Source organism: Hyla sarda, chromosome 1 (genome assembly GCF_029499605.1).
Source record: "Hyla sarda isolate aHylSar1 chromosome 1, aHylSar1.hap1, whole genome shotgun sequence".
Taxonomy (NCBI): domain Eukaryota; kingdom Metazoa; phylum Chordata; class Amphibia; order Anura; family Hylidae; genus Hyla; species Hyla sarda.
The window spans coordinates 92443238-92461728 of record NC_079189.1 but is presented as its reverse complement, the minus strand read 5'-3'; positions in this window follow the sequence as shown (position 1 = coordinate 92461728).

The window sequence follows — 18491 nt, the reverse complement described above, 5'->3', positions numbered from 1 at the left end:
GTTAGTTTGTGATAGATATGTAGAGTATAATGTGATGTATTTCTGTAATTGATGTTTTTTATGTAGATGAATTAGTGTCTAGTGTTATTGTATTATATTACTGTATTGTGTGGTTTTTCCCTTCATTGTTGGCCATTTTTACTTTACAACTTATGTATATAAAAAGTTATAATGTTGTGTACACATATTTACCCTCCTGGTTGGGGCTGTACACAACCTCTTCCTCCTCATGAACTGTGGGGGGGGGGGGGGGCTCCTCCTCCACTTCAACTTCTTCCCCTACTTCTGTTGGTGGGGTTGCTGGTGGTGGTGACTGATGATGAGATGGACCAGCCACCTCACCATCATCATCATCACCACCCTCCTCTTCCTCCTGCCTGGCCGTCTCTTCCTCCTCCTCTTCTTCCTCCTCCTCTTCCTCCTCCTCGACCTCCCTCCTCTTCCTCTTGGTGGCGGGAAGTGGAGCTCCTGTAATCAAACAATGTTGAGAATGTAGACAAACAACTCACAGCTCATAACCAATGCAATTAGCCCCTTAATGACTCGGACATATAAAGTTGTACAAATGTGTATAAAGTGTTGGTCATGTGACATACCCAGAGTTCCATGGGCACAGGTAACCCAGGCAACTAGCAAACAATGGGCTTTAGTCCAGCCCCCTAGTATATAAGGGGCTGTAGTCTCTCAGTTAGCTCTCTTGAGACCTGCACGTATAGAAAGCACCATGTCCTGTACACTGCAAATTCATCTAATCTAGGCCAAAGCATTAAAAACCAGCAGCCACTGCAGCAGCCAGCAAGCCTGCGAGGTATCCTTTGTCCCGGTTGCCTGTGAGGAAACTGCATTATTATAAAGACTGTTTCCTGCATATAGCAAGTAAAAGTTCCAATTACTTCAAAACCATTGCTGTGGACATTCATTCATTGCATGCCGTTTTTGGGCTGGTTGTCGACGGTCCCTATACAGAAAAAAAAAAAAACAGCATGGCGTCACGAACACTAAAGGGTAAACAACATCTTGCCTCCCCGGGGTTAATACCACTAGACCCTGCTACATCCACTGCAACACCCCGTGGTCACCACAATTACATTTGTGTAATGTAAGCATTGTACCTGGGTACCGCCGGTCATGGATCTTGCCGATGAAATCCATGTTTCTCTGCTTTATGTCCGACCATTTTTTGATTATGGAGAGCTCGCTGTGGTTCCCTCCAATTGCTGCCAGCTCCCCTTGGACCAGCCTGACTATTTCTTTTTTCTCAGCCTGCGAGCTGGTCTGATCATATCCTCGTTGGAGGAAACGCTGCAGGATGAAGATGCAAGTATATTAATTATCACACTCTAAATGTATTTGTTAATCACAGCAATATGTCTGTGTCATGTATGTATGGACAGCATAGAAATATATCTCACATTTAGATTGCACATCAATTTTCCTGCCTCACACTATATACCCCACACATAGACAGTCTATGGATTCGGGGTACTCAACTATTTTTTAGTTATGGTCTGCATATTCAGATCTGCCATCCAGTAAAGGTCCAAGGTGAGTTCTAAGGCCTGGTTCACACCTAGTAGCGACCTCAGTGCCATGAAAAAAAGAGCAAACGAGCAACTGAAGTGTGGACCTGAATACTGCCACACACTGTACCCCTGAATATAATACTGGCACACACTGTACCCCCGAATATAATACTGGCACACACTGTACCCCCGAATATAATACTGGCACACACTGTACCCCCGAATATAATACTACCACACACTGTACCCCTAAATATAATACTGTCAAACACTACACACCCTGAATATAATACTGCCGCACACTGGGCCCCTGGTATATTACTGCCAAACACTATTCCCCTGCAATATTACTGCCACACACTACTCCCCTGCAATATTACTGCAACACGCTATGCCCCCAAATACATCTTTGACAAACTCTGTGTCCTGTACTGACTAATTGTACCTCTGTGCCCCCAGAATTAATGATGCCACTGTGCCCCCAGAATTAATGATGCCGCTGTGCCCCCAGAATTAATGGTGCCACCAGAATTATGTATGCCGCTGTGTCCCCAGAATTATGTATGCCGCTGTGCCCCCAGAATTAATGATACCGCTGTGCCCCCAGAATTAATGATACCGCTGTGCCCCCAGAATTAATGATACCGCTGTGCCCCCAGAATTAATGATACCGCTGTGCCCCCAGAATTAATGATACCGCTGTGCCCCCAGAATTAATGATACCGCTGTGCCCCCAGAATTAATGATACCGCTGTGCCGCCAGAATTAACTATGCCACTGTGTCCCCAGAATCAATGATGCTGCTGTGCCCCCAGAATTAATGATACCGCTGTGCCACCAGAATTAATGATACCACTGTGCCCCCAGAATTAAGTATGCCACTGTGCCCCCAGAATTAACGATACCGCTGGGCCCCCAGAATTAGATACCGCTGTGCCACCAGAATTAACTATGCCACTGTGTCCCCAGAATCCATGATGCTGCTGTGCCCCCAGAATTAAGTATGCCGCTGTGCCCCCAGAATCCATGATGCTGCTGTGTCCTCAGAATCAATGATGCTGCTGTGCCCCCAGAATTAATGATGCTGCTGTGCCACCAGAATTAACTATGCCACTGTGTCCCCAGAATCCATGATGCTGCTGTGTTCCCAGAATCAATGATGCTGCTGTGCCCCCAGAATTAATGATACCGCTGTGCTACCAGAATTAATGATACCGCTGTGCCCCCAGATTTAAGTATGCCGCTGTGCCCCCAGAATTAATGATGCAGCTGTGCCCCCAGAATTAATGATGCTGCTGTGCCCCCAGAATTAATGATGCTGCTATGCCCCCAGAATTAATGATGCCGCTGTGCCACCAGAATTAATGATGCCGCTGTGCCACCAGAATTAATTATGCCGCTGTGCCACCAGAATCCATGATGCTGCTGTGTTCCCAGAATCAATGATGCTGCTGTGCCCCCAGAATTATGTATGCCGCTGTGCCCCCAGAATTTATGATACCGCTGTACCCCCAGAATTAAGTATGCCTCTGTGCCCCCAGAATTAATGATGCTGCTGTGCCCCCAGAATTAATGATACCGCTGTGCCCCCAGAATTAATGATGCCGCTGTTCCCCCAGAATTAAGTATGCCACTGTGCCCCCAGAATTAATGATGCCGCTGTGCCACCAGAATTAATGATACCGCTGTGCCCCCAGAATTAAGTATGCCGCTGTGCCCCCAGAATTAACTATGCCACTGTGTCCCCAGAATCAATGATGCCGCTGTGCCCCCAGAATTAATGATACCGCTGTGCCACCAGAATTATCTATGCCACTGTGTCCCCAGAATCCATGATGCTGCTGTGTTCCCAGAATCAATGATGCTGCTCTGCCCCAGGAATTATGTATGCCGCTGTGCCCCCAGAATTAATGATGCCGCTGTGCCCCCAGAATTAATGATACCGCTGTGCCACCAGAATTAACTATGCCACTGTGTCCCCAGAATCCATGATGCTGCTGTGTTCCCAGAATCAATGATGCTGCTGTGCCCCCAGAATTAATGATGCTGCTGTGCCCCCAGAATTAATGATGCCGCTGTGCCCCCAGAATTAATGATACCGCTGTGCCCCCAGAATTAATGATGCCGCTGTGCCCCCAGAATTAATGATGCCGCTGTGCCCCCAGAATTAACTATGCCACTGTGTCCCCAGAATCAATGATGCCGCTGTGCCCCCAGAATTAATGATACCGCTGTGCCACCAGAATTAACTATGCCACTGTGTCCCCAGAATCCATGATGCTGCTGTGTTCCCAGAATCAATGATGCTGCTCTGCCCCAGGAATTATGTATGCCGCTGTGCCCCCAGAATTAATGATGCCGCTGTGCCCCCAGAATTAATGATACCGCTGTGCCACCAGAATTAACTATGCCACTGTGTCCCCAGAATCCATGATGCTGCTGTGTTCCCAGAATCAATGATGCTGCTGTGCCCCCAGAATTAATGATGCCACTGTGCCCCCAGAATTAATGATGCTGCTGTGCCCCCAGAATTAATGATGCCGCTGTGCCCCCAGAATTAATGATACCGCTGTGCCCCCAGAATTAATGATGCCACTGTGCCCCCAGAATTAATGATGCCGCTGTGCCCCCAGAATTAATGATGCCGCTGTGCCCCCAGAATTAATGATGCCGCTGTGTCCCCAGAATTAATGATGCTGCTGTGCCCCCAGAATTAACTACTACTACTAAGTATGATCTACTACAACTGAAGTTGTATCAATTGCGAAATCATTTTCGCATGCATGGCGATTTTCGCATGCGCGAATATAGTTTAACAGTTGAGCTAACATGCATGTGAAGTGTAAAAATGAATCATATACTTACACCAATGAGGATTTTTGTCTCCCTTCTACTGTAGCTACTGCCGACCATGGTGACTGATGATGGGCCCTCTTCACTTCTCTTCAGTATACCGCAGTTAGTAGTAAAATTCGCGGAAGTTCACGCAATATTTAACATGCGAATATGTTTGCGCATAAACGCGAATATTTTTTTTTTAAATAGACAGCGAATATTGCGAATATGCTAAATTAGCGAATATATGACGAATATTCGCCCATATATTCGCAAAATTTCGCGAATTCGAATATGGCCTATTCCGCTCAACATTAATAATAAATAATTAATTGTAAGAAATGCGGACAAGGGGGGCGCGATCGTCCTCCTTGATGCGGGTCTTTACTCCAGGCTCAACATGGAACTTCTGGAAGACACTTCCACATATAGGAAGTTGGATAGTGATCCAACTAAGATGTGTCAACTTGCCCTGCGAAAATTACTAGACGAAGGTTTAACTATGGGAGTATTGGACAACAAATTAAAAGATTATTTAAATGTGGAGAATCCCGTTATGCCAGTCTTCCATTCTCTCCCCAAGTTACACAAGGGGGGTTTTCCCCCTCCCATTTAAGACCTATTGTAGCTGGTATTGGCTCAGTTGGGGAGAGGCTGGGAGACTGGGTAGACTCTTACTTACAGCCATTAGGGAAAGTTACTCCTGCGTATTTGCGGGATACTAGACATGTTCTCCAAGTTATGGAAAAAATGGATTGGTCAGAGGAGTTTTCGTGGGCTACTTGCGACGTCACTGCTCTCTATCCCTCCATACATGGCAACTGGGTCTTCAGGCTTTATCCCGACACCTCAATGTTCATAGCACCTACTCCCCTGATCTGAAGGAATTCATTTTCATGGCTACAGAATTTTTGATAAGCCACAATTTTTTCATGTTCAATGGTAGCTTTTTCCTTCAGATCAGGGGAGCCTCTATGGGGGCTAAATATTCGCCATGCTTTGCAAATATTTTCATGATTTTTTGGGAGGAGTCATTTATTTTCACACCTGAGAACCCATTTTTTTCATCTATTAAATACATTGGACGCTATATAGATGATCTTGCCATGGTATGGAGGGATAGTGGGGCTGAAGTTTGGGGAATTTATTAAGTATATTAATGAGAATCAACTTAACTTGAGATTTACTGCCTTTCCTAGATATAGAATTATGTACCAATCCAGACAGAAATCGTGTTGTAATACAACCATACAGAAAAGAATCAGCAGGTAACACCTTATTGAAAGCGAACTCATGCCATCCGCGCCATGTCGTTAAAAATATACCATATGGTGAATGGGTGCGCCTGAGACGCAACTGTTCGGATGACTGTACATTTGAACGAGAATCTCGGATTTTGCATGAAAGACTAAAACAGAGAGGATACGGTGACGTTGCGCTGAAAAAAGCATATGAAAAAAGTAAAACTTTAAAACTTTAAGCAGTAAGAACTTATTGATAAAATCTAAAAGATCAGAGAGAAATATACAGGATAGGAAAAATAGCTTGCCGGTTTTTGTCACAGGGTTCAGTAAGCAGTTCCAAGCTATAAAAAATATCCTGTACAAATATCGACCCATTTTAGAAAATGATTCTGCATTGGCAGATATTGATAAGACAAAACTTAAAATGGTGTTCAGGCGGGGTCCCTCTTTAGAATCGATGTTGTCCCCTAGTCTATTTTTGAAACAAGATACGGATACACGAGGTAAAACATGGTTGAATCATCCAGGAACGTGGAAATGTGGTCATAATCATTGTATTACATGCAGGTATATAGATAAATCCAATTATTTTGTTTCGTTTAGTACTGGCAAAAAGTATTATAATAAAACCTATATAAATACCTGTTTTATTGTGTATTTGGCCTCCTGCTTAGAGTGCCATACCCAATATGTAGGTTGCACATCTAATTCATTAAAAGAACGTATTCGCAGACATATTTCCAATGTGGGAAATCAACAGATCAATGTGTCTGCGCTTTCTAGACACTTTAGAAAGCGGCATGGCGGAGATGTGTCTGCACTACGGGTAAATGCAGTAGAAAGGGTGTGCAATAATATTAGAGGTGGTGACATCAAACGTAAGTTATTCAATAGGGAATCCTATTGGATATTTATATTGGAAACAAGAGAGCCAAAAGGAATGAACCTTAGACATGATCTCATTTGCAACTACTGATATTTATGTTATATAATTGCCTACTGTGTCTTATGCCATGTATACCTAGGATGTGTTTATACTGGATTAAAGAGGGACACATTCAGAATATATTATTGTACCCTATTGCCATACTTGCTCATGTATACCTATGGTATGTTTATACTGGATTAAAGAGGGAGACATTCGGAGTATATTATTGTACCCTATTGCCATAATACCTGTTCTGGGTTTCTTTTTTCCTGCCGCTGTTTCTGTCTCTAATCCAGTCTCCAGGTTTTTAATACACCCGTTTTTAACAATGTCATGTGACTTCCTATATACTATATAAGTTTCAAGTTTTGTCATATGTGTTGCCATGACTAAGGATCTCTGATCTGAAATGCGTCGGCGTTCCCTGTCTCTGTATATGTGTGTTTTTATGATCCAATAAAAGCGGCAAGATAATTTTTCACCTACAAGCGCTGGACATCCTCCTTTGATCTAATACTTAGATGTAGGTATGTGGTTTGCACGTATGAGGGCAGAAAAATTAGCTACAGTACACTTGGAAAATGTATTTTCATAAAACACCAGCCGGTGATTACTTTTGCCTGGACTTTCCCAGTATCTAGACTTAATAGTAGACTGCTTTGATTTAGGTTTGTGGTATGCATGTATGAGGGCAGACAAATGCACTACAGTCCACTGAAAAAACATATTTTTGCACAGCAGCAGGACACAACAGTGCAGCACCACAAAAAAGGGTGATTAAACCCTAAATTGCACTCTGTCACAGAGTGTTAAGAATGGTGTGAACTGGTTTTTATACTGTCTACAGACTAGTATAAGCAGCAGATAATTTCTTGTGGAAAAAATACACAGAATTGCCCTGAAAAATCATTCTTGGCTCCTGTGATAAAGTTCATGAAGTTCAGGCAGCTTCTTGATATATATGAGGCAACGAAAAGCTATCTGCCCCTCTCTGATAAAATGCTGAATGAAGTGACTGGGAGCTTAATGGCTGGCGTCAAAATCCTTCTCAATGACAACAAGCACTGCACTTCTCTCTGTCCACAACGCTGATGTAACTAGCAGTTGGCAGTGGAACACTGCAGTATAATTAATTCAGCGTCTCTGTGTAACACACACAGACACGCAGTTCGTCCTATCTCTGCATTGTATATGGCATGAAATGAGCAGCTGCAAAATGACTGCCGATTATATAGGGCTATGACATCACAGGGGTCAATGAATGCTGATAGGCTGCATCCCGCATGTGATTCAGGGTCATCACGCCTACCTCGCTTTCCCACCTTCCCAGCATCCCCTGCCCCATGTAATGACATGTGGATCCGCCATTTTAGGTGTCCTGGAGCCTGGAAAGCTGTAAAATGGAGTTTAATGAAGCGATTCGCGGCAATATTCGCATTAGTTGCGAATCGAATAAATCCTGAAATTCGTAAAGAATTCGTGTTCGTCTGCTTCGATTCGCTCATCTCTAGTATGGTTCGTTGAGGACCTTAGGGACATTTGTGTCCAAGAGCAAAAATTGTCAGCCAAATTGGTTCATATGATAAAATCTCTCAAAAAACCATTTGTTGTTGTCAAACAGAAGTCTATCACCAAATATCAGATGATCCAATAACATCTGACTATTTAGGTCACTTTTAATGGAACGCCAAAAGAAGCTATTTGTTTTCTTTTTAATGTTCGTACACTTCAGTTGCTGTAACTAAGCCATTTCATGAAATAACTGGCAAAAAGCTAGATCCATTTGTTAAGAACTAATATTTTGACTCAAACAAACAAAAAAGTCTCTTAAGTTCTTAATCAGATGATACAAGCAATATACAAATATGGGACAAATACATACCTTGTTCCTCAAAGGGTTAAACCCAAATGGAAGATATCCAGGCCCACACTGGACAAGTGGACCCTGTCCAGTCTTTAGAGAAAGGAAATAAAGCCCTCCAAGTTGATGTGTCTGTAAGATGTACTTCCAAGTGATCTCATTAACTTGAACATACTCCTATTCAGCCGTTTCCTAATGCGATTCATGAAAAGTAAATGTTTAGCTGCCTAAATTAAACGAGGAACTATTTTGGAAAAATGTAAACAACAATAAGGGAAAAGGCAATGAAAAGTTGAAAAAATGATTTAAAAAAATAGTGAAACAGGGGGCGTGGCTTGGCCGCTGCACGGAATGGCCGCATGAAGCAAGTGCTCCTGTTCTGACTGTGAGAAACTAGCGAGATATTACCTGCCAGCGACGACGAGCCCTTCTATAACAGCTCAGCGACTGACCATGATGACTCCGGGCAGGAAAAGAAACATCAAACCGGGTGCTCTTACCTATTTTTTCCGCTCCGTAGATTCAAGCAGACGTCCCTCCCAAGATGGCACCTCGGAGCGAGGACAGCACACCCCTGCAGGCCGTGGCAGATCCAAGCGCGCTGACGAGCCACTACCTTCTGCTCTCCATACTAGTCCGTACCAGTCTCTGCCGCCCACCCGAGTACACCGGACATCAAGCTTTGATGACCCGGCTTCTGAGGACTACCGAGACCTCCACTCCCGGATGTTGGCTTGTTCTGTGCCGCCAGGCCTCGATATCGCTCGCAGATGACAGGGCTGCCCTGCTGAGCGGTGCCTAGTGTACCGGAGCGTCCCTGATCTCCCGCCCGGAATCTCCTCAGGTTAGTCCTCTCAAGCAACGACCCAGTCTGGCTGCCCAAGACGGAGACGCGGATGCTTCCACGGTCGTGGATAACACCCCCGGTAAGGATTTATTCACTGCGTATAAGACCACTGAGGCAGCAGTCTCTGAAACAATGCTAAAAGATATGTTATTAGTGCTCTGGAGCTCGCTCCAAACTGACTGCTAAATTTCTCTCACCTGTCCAGAGATCAGTGGTGGCTGTGGAGCAGAGACTGGGGTGTTCTGAGGCTAAATTGATCACATTTGCTACAGCACATAATGATCTACAAGAGGCCCGTAATGCGCTAGATGGAGAAGTCGACACTTTGCATGCTAAGATGATTGATTATGAAGACCGTAATAGGCGCAATAATGGGAATTTTTGCGGTATCTCTGAGGATGTTCCAGGCTCCCAATTGATCCGCTATATGCAAAATCTGACAAAGCATCTACTCGCGGAACTGGAGAGTTATGAATACTGCATAGATAAGCCCCGTAACTTGCCTGATGAAGTGCCTCGTGATGTAGTGGAGCGCTTCACTTTTTTTCGCACCAAAGAACAACTGCTCCAGTTTTCCCGGAGACATCCTACCCTGCCTGAACTGTATGAGACTGTCAAAATGTATGCGGATCTGTCGGCTGCCACTCTGCAAGCAAGATGCACAATTGGTCCTCTCACAGAGACGCTCCGTGCTCTTGGTGTCCCCTACCGCTGGGGACTCCCAGCTAAGGTTTTGATAAACCGACAAGACAAAGTGCATGCACTTCTTAAAGGGGTTATCCAGGAAAAAAACTTTTATTTATATATATATATATATATATATATATATATATATATATAGACAAAGAACCCACCTCTCTCAGCACGCCACCCACCTCTATCAGGTGTATGTATATAAGGTGTCGTGGATGTTCCAGACCCTGCCATGCTTACTGAACTGTTCACACAGAGGCATATTCACAGTGTAGGGTCCGTCCCAATGAGGCCACCTTATCGCGGTGGGACGGTCCAAGCTATTTGACCGCCAGTGGAGACAAATCTGCGAGCTAAGTGCCTCACTATTTCATAGTTTCACATTTGCATCTATTACACCATAGCTGTATAGCTCTCCATGTTTTATCTGCATGTTCATGCTTCACCTATATCCTTGTGCTGGCAGTGTGCTGCTGCATTCTTCTGTTGCTATTTATATATATATATATATATATATATATATATATATATATATATATCTCAACTGGCTCCAGAAAGTTCTTATGAGCTTTTGAAGTTAAAGTTGTTCTTTTCTGATAACACCTGCCTCGGGAAACGCCCAGTTTAGAAGCAAATCCCCATAGCAAACCTCTTCTAAACTGGGCGTTTCCCGAGACAGGTGTCATCAGAGAGCACTTAGACAGAAAAGAACAACCTTAACTTCAGAAGCTCATAAGTACTGAAAGGATTAAGATTTTTTAATAGAAGTAATTTACAAATCTGTTTAACTTTCTGGAGCCATTTGATATATATAAAAAAGTTTTTCCTGAAATACCCCTTAAATGCCGCCCATGGCCTCTCCACCCTGCAAGAATGTGGAATGATAGACTCGGCTGAGATGGCTATGGACCCCCGTGGTCGCTAACCCAGATTGATCCACTTGATTTGTAACTTTCAGACCTACAGTAAGTGACTCACATGTTGGAGCTTTTGAAGATGCACATTTACTTTGCTCCAGTTTGTTTTTGTCCTACCCCACTGTGTCGGTGATCTGCCTCCCACTCTCACCGTCCTGTTTGGGACTCCCATTCGTGGTTGCTCCTCCCCTAACTTTATCCCTGTTTCCTTTTCACCCTCTCCTACTTTCCTCTTTCTCTCCCTCCTCTATCCATTGTGTACTCCATAGTTTGTGCTCCCAAGTCCCCCTCCTGGGGGCCCCTCCTTCTGTGGTGACACCAAATTTGTGACATCCCCATCTCTGGCCCTGGAGGCCCAGTCGGGTTTTTAATCTCCTTGTTCAGCTTTGTTTCAGGCTTACCTATTATCTCCCAGGTGTGTTGCGTGAAATCCTAGTCGGTGTCTCCCAGAGTCCAGTTGAGTTTTTCATCGGTCTTCGGTTTGGTAAGTCCCCCCCGTCCCTTTGCCCTGTGACATCCTCGTCTTTACTGCTTGGCAGTAAGTTGAGTTTTTAATCAGCCCTCTTCCCCTTTTCCCATACTCACAGATAATGGGGATTGAAGTGTTATCTTTAAATGTTAACGGCCTTAATAGCCCGCAAAAGAGATGTTTCCTCTGAAGAGAGGTGGAGAGACGTAATGCTTCAGTGGTATCCTTCAAGAGACTCACTTATCAGCCACTCACCCGCCTCCTCTCTCTCGTAGGAAGTTCCCCACAATCATTCACTCCTCTTTCCATAAAAAAAAGAGGGGAGTCTTGATTGCGTTCCGGAATGATCTAGCGGTCCAAATCTCCAGACAGATTGTTGATCCCTATAGTCATTATTTGATAGTGGTCGCTTTGGTAAATAACATCCCAGTCACTCTAGTAAATTTATACGCCACCAATAGGGGGCAGAGTCGCTTTCTGAGGAGGGTCTTTAAGCTTCTACATATAGTCCGTTCTGGAGATCTTATTGTCCGTGGTGACTTCAATTCAGTCCCAGACCATACTCTTGACCTGTCGGGCACGGTCAGGCGCAGATTCTGTGCTTTACAAGACCTGGTGACCCAATATGATTTTTTTGACTCGTGGAGTGTTTGCCATGCCTCAGGGCGCAACTTTACCTATTTCTCCACGAGATATCGTACGTACTCTAGAATTGACCTCATATTGGTGTCTAGGGGACTTTTAGAAAAGAATGCGGATACAGGAATAGGGGAAATGACATGGTCTGACCATGCCCCGATGTTTCTTAGGCTGACTGACTCCTACTCTAAGAACAGCAACTTCGTCTGGCGGGTTAATCAACATATTATAGCGCCCTCGGAACATAGTCGGGTTTTGGAAAATTGTATCAGGGACTATTTTACTTTGAAGTCAACTCCAGATGTAACTAACACCTCCTTGTGGCTGGCCCACAAGGCGGTGATTAGGGGTGAATTTATAAAAATGGGGTCATTTCTTAAGCAACAACGTCAAAAGAACATTAACGAAGCCATCGACAAGGTCGCTGTGCTGGAAGCCTTATACAAAACTACCCCCACGCCTGACAATTTTGCACACCTCCTGCAAGCTGCTGCGACAGCTGTTGCTTTATCAATTTGAATCTACCTCACAAAAGTCCGAACTTAAATTCTACACTCAAGACAATAAACCCATGGCTTTGTTTGCCAACAAACTTAAACCCCCTAAGTTGAAATGCAGAATAGGCAAATTACAACACCCTGTGACACAGGAAACTTTGCTAGCACCTAGGGACATAGCCAATGCGTTTCAGATGTACTACTGTAACCTCTGTAATCTTAGAGAGAACCCTCAGACGACCCAGACGACTCAGTCAGCCATTGACTCCTTCCTTTCCTCTCTCCACTTAATACGACTGACAGACTAAGACCTGGCCTCTCTTAACTTACCTATCTCTACCGCTGAAATTGAAAAGGCCATCAAATCTTTCCCCTCCCAAAAGAGTACTACAAACGGTACGACACGCTTCTCCTGCCTCACCTCTCCACTGTCTTTACCGACGCCGTGACCTCTGGCACTTTCCCCCAAGAAATGCTTACAGCGTTAATCAGCACCATTCCTAAGCCAGGGAAACCTACCGACCAAACTGTGAATTATAGACCTATTTCTTTATTAAACAGGGATGTAAAATGATATGCCAAAATCTTATCGACTAGACTTCTCCCTATTCTCCCATGTCTCATAGCCCCAGACCAAGTAGGATTCACACCTGGTCGCCAGGCGCCTGACAATACCAGACGTATCCTATCTGTTCTCCAGCATTGTGAACGGTTTGAGATCCACGCTGCTTTCCTAACCCTTGATGCCGAAAAGGCGTTTGACAGGGTGAACTGGTAGTATGCTTTTTCTGCTCTGCGGGCATTCTGTTTTTCCGGGCCTATTCTAGAAGTCATAGGAGCGCTGTACTCCAACCCGGCCGCCCAAGTATTTACGGAGGGTGCCCTTTCTAGCCGGTTCACCCTGTCGAACGGCACGAGGCAGAGCTGCCCTTTCTCGACCATTTTATTCATCCTAACTATCGAACCCCCTCGCCTGTGCAATTAGAGTTTGCGTAAACATTCATGGTATTACTGTTGGTCAGAGGGAATATAAATTGTCCCTGTTCGCCGATGACATCATTCTCACCTTGACTGACTTAGAACCTTCTCTGCCAGCGCTATTTTCTCTCTTACAGACCTTTAGCGACATCTCTTTCTATAAACTGAATTCTTCTAAATCGCAGATCCTCCCGCTGCATGTACCTCCTGACCTGATGACGTCTCTGAAAAGAAATCACCCCTAGACTGGCAGACGAGCGAACTGACGTACCTAGGGGTGCAGTTGACATTTCCTTCCTGTCGTACATTTCAAGCTAACTTTCCTCCCCTGCTTGTCTCTATCTTTGCTTCCTTTTCCGAATTCTCTAAGAAACTCCCGACTTGGCTGGGTCGTCTGGCGGCTTTTAAAATGCTGCTTTTACTGAAACTCCTTTACCTTTTTAGCACCCTCCCTATAGCTATACCTAGGTCTTATTTTGCTTCCCTAAATAAGACTATCTATGCTTTTGTGTGGGCGAACAAAAGACCCAGGACTGGCGCATGGCAAATGTGGTGCCAATATATAAGAAGGGGTCAAAACGTGACCCCGGAAATTATAGACCTGTTAGTTTAACCTCGGTTGTATGTAAATTGTTTGAGGGTTTCCTAAGAGATGCTATTTTGGAATATCTTGATAAAAATAAATGTATGACCCCATATCAGCATGGATTTATGAGGGATCGGTCCTGTCAAACTAACCTGATCAGCTTTTACGACGAGGTGAGCTCCAGACTGGACCAGGGGCAAACGCTGGATGTCGTATATCTGGATTTTTCCAAAGCATTTGATACGGTTCCACATAAAAGGTTGGTGCATAAAATGAGAAGGTTTGGGCTGGGGGAGAATGTGTGCAAGTGGGTAAGTAACTGGCTCAATGATATGAAACAGAGGATGGTTATTAATGGTGCTTATTCTGATTGGGGGACTGTTACTAGTGGGGTACCACAGGGGTCCGTCTTGGGTCCTGTCCTATTTAATATATTCATTTATGACCTTGCAGAGGAGTTGAATAGTAAAGTAGCAATCTTTGCAAATGACACTAAACTCTGTAAAGCGGTAAACACATTAGAGGACAGTGAACTGTTACAAATGGATCTGGATAGGTTGGAGGTTTGGGCTGGGAAGTGGCAGATGAGGTTCAACACTGATCAATGTAAGGTAATGCACATGGGGAAGAAAAATCTGGGCTGAGATTATGCATTAAATGGGAGAACACTTGGGACGACTAACATGGAAAAGGAGTCTGTTAACAGTAAATTTAGCTGTAGTGACCAGTGTTGGGCAGCTGCTGCCAAGGCTAATAAAATCATGGGGTGCATCAATAGGGGCATAGATGCCCATGACAAGGAAATAATTCTACCGCTGTACAAATCACTAGTCAGACCACACATAGAATACGGTGTACAGTACTGGGCACCAGTGTACAAGAAAGATATAGTGGAGCTGGAGAGGGTTCAAAGACTGGCAACCAGAGTAATACGGGGAATGGGAGGACTACAGTACCCAGAAAGATTATCAGAATTAGGGTTATTTAGTTTAGAAAAAAGGCTTAGGGGAGACCTAATAACTATGTATAAATATATCAGGGGACAGTACAGAGATCTCTCCCATGATCTATTTATACCCAGGACTGTATCTATAACAAGGGGGCATCCTCTACATCTAGAGGAAAGAAGGTTTCTACACCAGCACAGACGGGGGTTCTTTACTGTAAGAGCAGTGAGACTGTGGAATTCTCTCCCGGAGGAGGTGGTCATGGTGAACTCTGTAATAGAATTCAAAAAGGGGCTGGATGCATTTTTGGAAAGTAGTTACATTGCTGGTTATGTATACTAGATTGATAGGGACAGAAGGTTGATCCAGGGATTTATTCTGACTGCCATATTTGGAGTCGGGCAGGAATGTTTACCTCTAGTATGAGTTTTTTTTTTGCCTTCCTCTGGATCAACTCAACTCAATAGGGACTTATTAGGGTTATAGGTTGAACTTGATGGACTCTGGTCTTTTTTCAACCTTATGAACTATGTTACTAGATTATGACTACTCATCCTGATGCAGGGGGTCTTGGTATGCCTCACGTTGAAGATAATTATCGTGAGTGTATCCTGGACCAACTCCCTCACTGATGGTCAAACAGTAAACACAAATTGTGGATAAGTATTGAGGAGTACTCTTCCCACCCGCTCTTCCTTAGATCCCGGCTCCTCATAGCCTCCTGTCACGGCTCTTCCCCCGATCCTACCCACCCCTCCTCAATGTATCAAATGGTGTATGCACTCAATTTTTGAGCAGAGAAAGGTCCCTAAGAGTGAAATCCCGATAGACTTCCTTACACATTACCTTCCTGACTTACCCTTGGGTCCCTGGAAACAGAAGGGGATGCGCACCCTGGGAGACTTGGTAGATGACGGGGACTCCGTTCATTTTCCGTTTCTTAGAGAGAAATACGAACTACCGCATTCTGATTTCTACAAAGGTCTCCAAATCCGGTGCCTGCTGACACGTGAGTTTACTGACAATATTCTACTCCCTCCTCGTATACTAGCTTTCTTTCAAAACTCAATGCCACGTAAGAGAGGTATTACTTTATTCTATGACTTGTTAGGAGACCACCTGGAATTCTCTAAACTACCACTTATGAGAAAGTGGGAGACAGACTTAGAGGAAACATTCTCTGCCGAACAATGGAAACAGGCCCTGACGTTTTCACGCACACGGCTGTGCTCTACTAATCATAGAGAGGCTGTCCTCAAGTCTATTTATAGATGGTATTTTGCCCCCTCCAGACTCCATCTTATGAATCTAGAGTGTCCAGCTCTCTGCTGGAGACAATGCGGATAAAAGGGGACTCTCTTACACACATTATGGGGCTGTCCTATGCTCCATCCCTTATGGAATGGGGTTCAGTTGATCTTACAAAATCTACTGGGAGAGGATTTCACGCTTCACCCTAGTTTAGTTTTGTTGCTTTTAAATCTGGATACCTTGTCTAAAGATGTCCGCTCTCCGGTAGTTCACATCTTAACCCCTTAAGGACCAGGCCATTTTACACCTCAGAACCAGAGCGTTTTTTTGCACATCTGACCACTGTCAATTTAAACATGAATAACTCTGGAATGCTTTTAGTTATCATTCTGATTCCGAGATTGCTTTTTCGTGACATATTCTACTTTAACATAGCGGTAAAATTTTATGGTAACTTGCATCCTTTCTTGGTGAAAATCCCAAAATTTGATGAAAAATTAGCATTTTTCTAATTTTGAAGCTCTCTGCTTGTAAGGAAAATGGATATTCCAAATAAAAAAAAATTTGATTCACATATACAATATGTCTACTTTGTTTGCATCATAAAATTGATGAGTTTTTACTTTTGAAAGACACCAGAGGGCTTCAAAGTTCAGCAGCAATTTTCCAATTTTTCACAAAATTTTCAAACTCACTATTTTTCAGGGACCAGTTCAGGTTTGAAGTGGATTTGAAGGGTCTTCATCTTAGAAATACCCCACAAATGACCCCATTATAAAAACTGAACCCCCCAAAGTATTCAAAATGACATTCAGTCAGTGTTTTAACCCTTTAGGTGCTTCACAGGAATAGCAGCAAAGTGAAGGAGAAAATTCACAATCTTCATTTTTTACACTCGCATGTTCGTGTAGACCCAATTTTTGAATTTTTACAAGGGGTAATAGGAGAAAATGTATACTTATATTTGTAGCCCAATTTCTCTCGAGTAAGCACATACCTCATATGTCTATGTAAAGTGTTCGGCGGGTGCAGTAGAGGGCTCAGAAGGGAAGGAGCGACAAGGGGATTTTGGAGAGTACGTTTTTGTGAAATGGTTTTTGGGGGGCATGTTGCATTTAGGAAGCCCCTATGGTGCCAGAACAGCAAAAAAAAAAACACATGGCATACCATTTTGGAAACTAGACCCCTTGAGGAACGTAACAAGGAATTAAGTGAGCCTTAATACCCCACAGGTGTTTCACGACTTTTGCATATGTAAAAAAAATTTATTTTTTTTTCACTAAAATGTGTTTCCCCCCAAATTTCACATTTTTGCAAGGGTTAATAGCAGAAAAGACCCCCCAAAATTTGTAACCCCATCTCTTCTGAGTATGGAAATACCCCATGTGTGGACGTCAAGTGCTCTGCTGGCGCACTACAATGCTCAGAAGAGAAGGAGCGCCATTGAGCTTTTGGGAAAAAAAAATTGTTTGGAATGGAAGTCGGGGGCCATGTGCGTTTACAAAGCCCCCGTGGTGCCAGAACAGTGGAACCCCCCACATGTGACCCTATTTTGGAAACTACACCCCTCACAGAATTTAATAAGGGGTGCAGTGAGTATTTACACCCCACTGGCGTTTGACAGATCTTTGGAACAGTGGGCTGTGCAAATGAAAAATAAAATTTTTCATTTTCACGGACTACTGTTCCAAAAAATCTGTCAGACACCTGTGGGGCGTAAATGCTCACAGTACCCCTTTATTACATTCCGTGAGGGGTGTAGTTTCCAAAATGGGGTCACATGTGGGTATTTTTTTGGGGGGGGGGGGTTACGTCAGAACCGCTGTAAAATCAGCCACCCCTGTGCAAATCACCAATTTAGGCCTCAAATGTACATGGTGCACTCTCACTCCTAAGCCTTGTTGTGCGTCCGCAGAGCATTTTACGCCCACATATGCGGTATTTCCGTACTCAGGAGAAATTGCGTTACAAATTTTGGGGGTCTTTTTTTCCTTTTAACGCTTAATAAAAAGTAAAGGGCAACACCGGCATGTTAGTGTAAATTGTTTTTTTTTTTTTTTTTTTTTTACACTAACAAGCTGGTGTAGCCCCAACTTTTCCTTTTCATAAGGGGTAAAAGGAGAAAGAGCCCCACAAAATTAGTAGTGCAATTTCTCCCAAGTACGGAAATACCCCATATGTGGCCCTGAACTGTTTCCTTGAAATATGACAGGGCTCCGAAGTGAGAGAGCGCCATGCGCATTTGAGGACTAAATTAGGGATTGCACAGGGGTGGA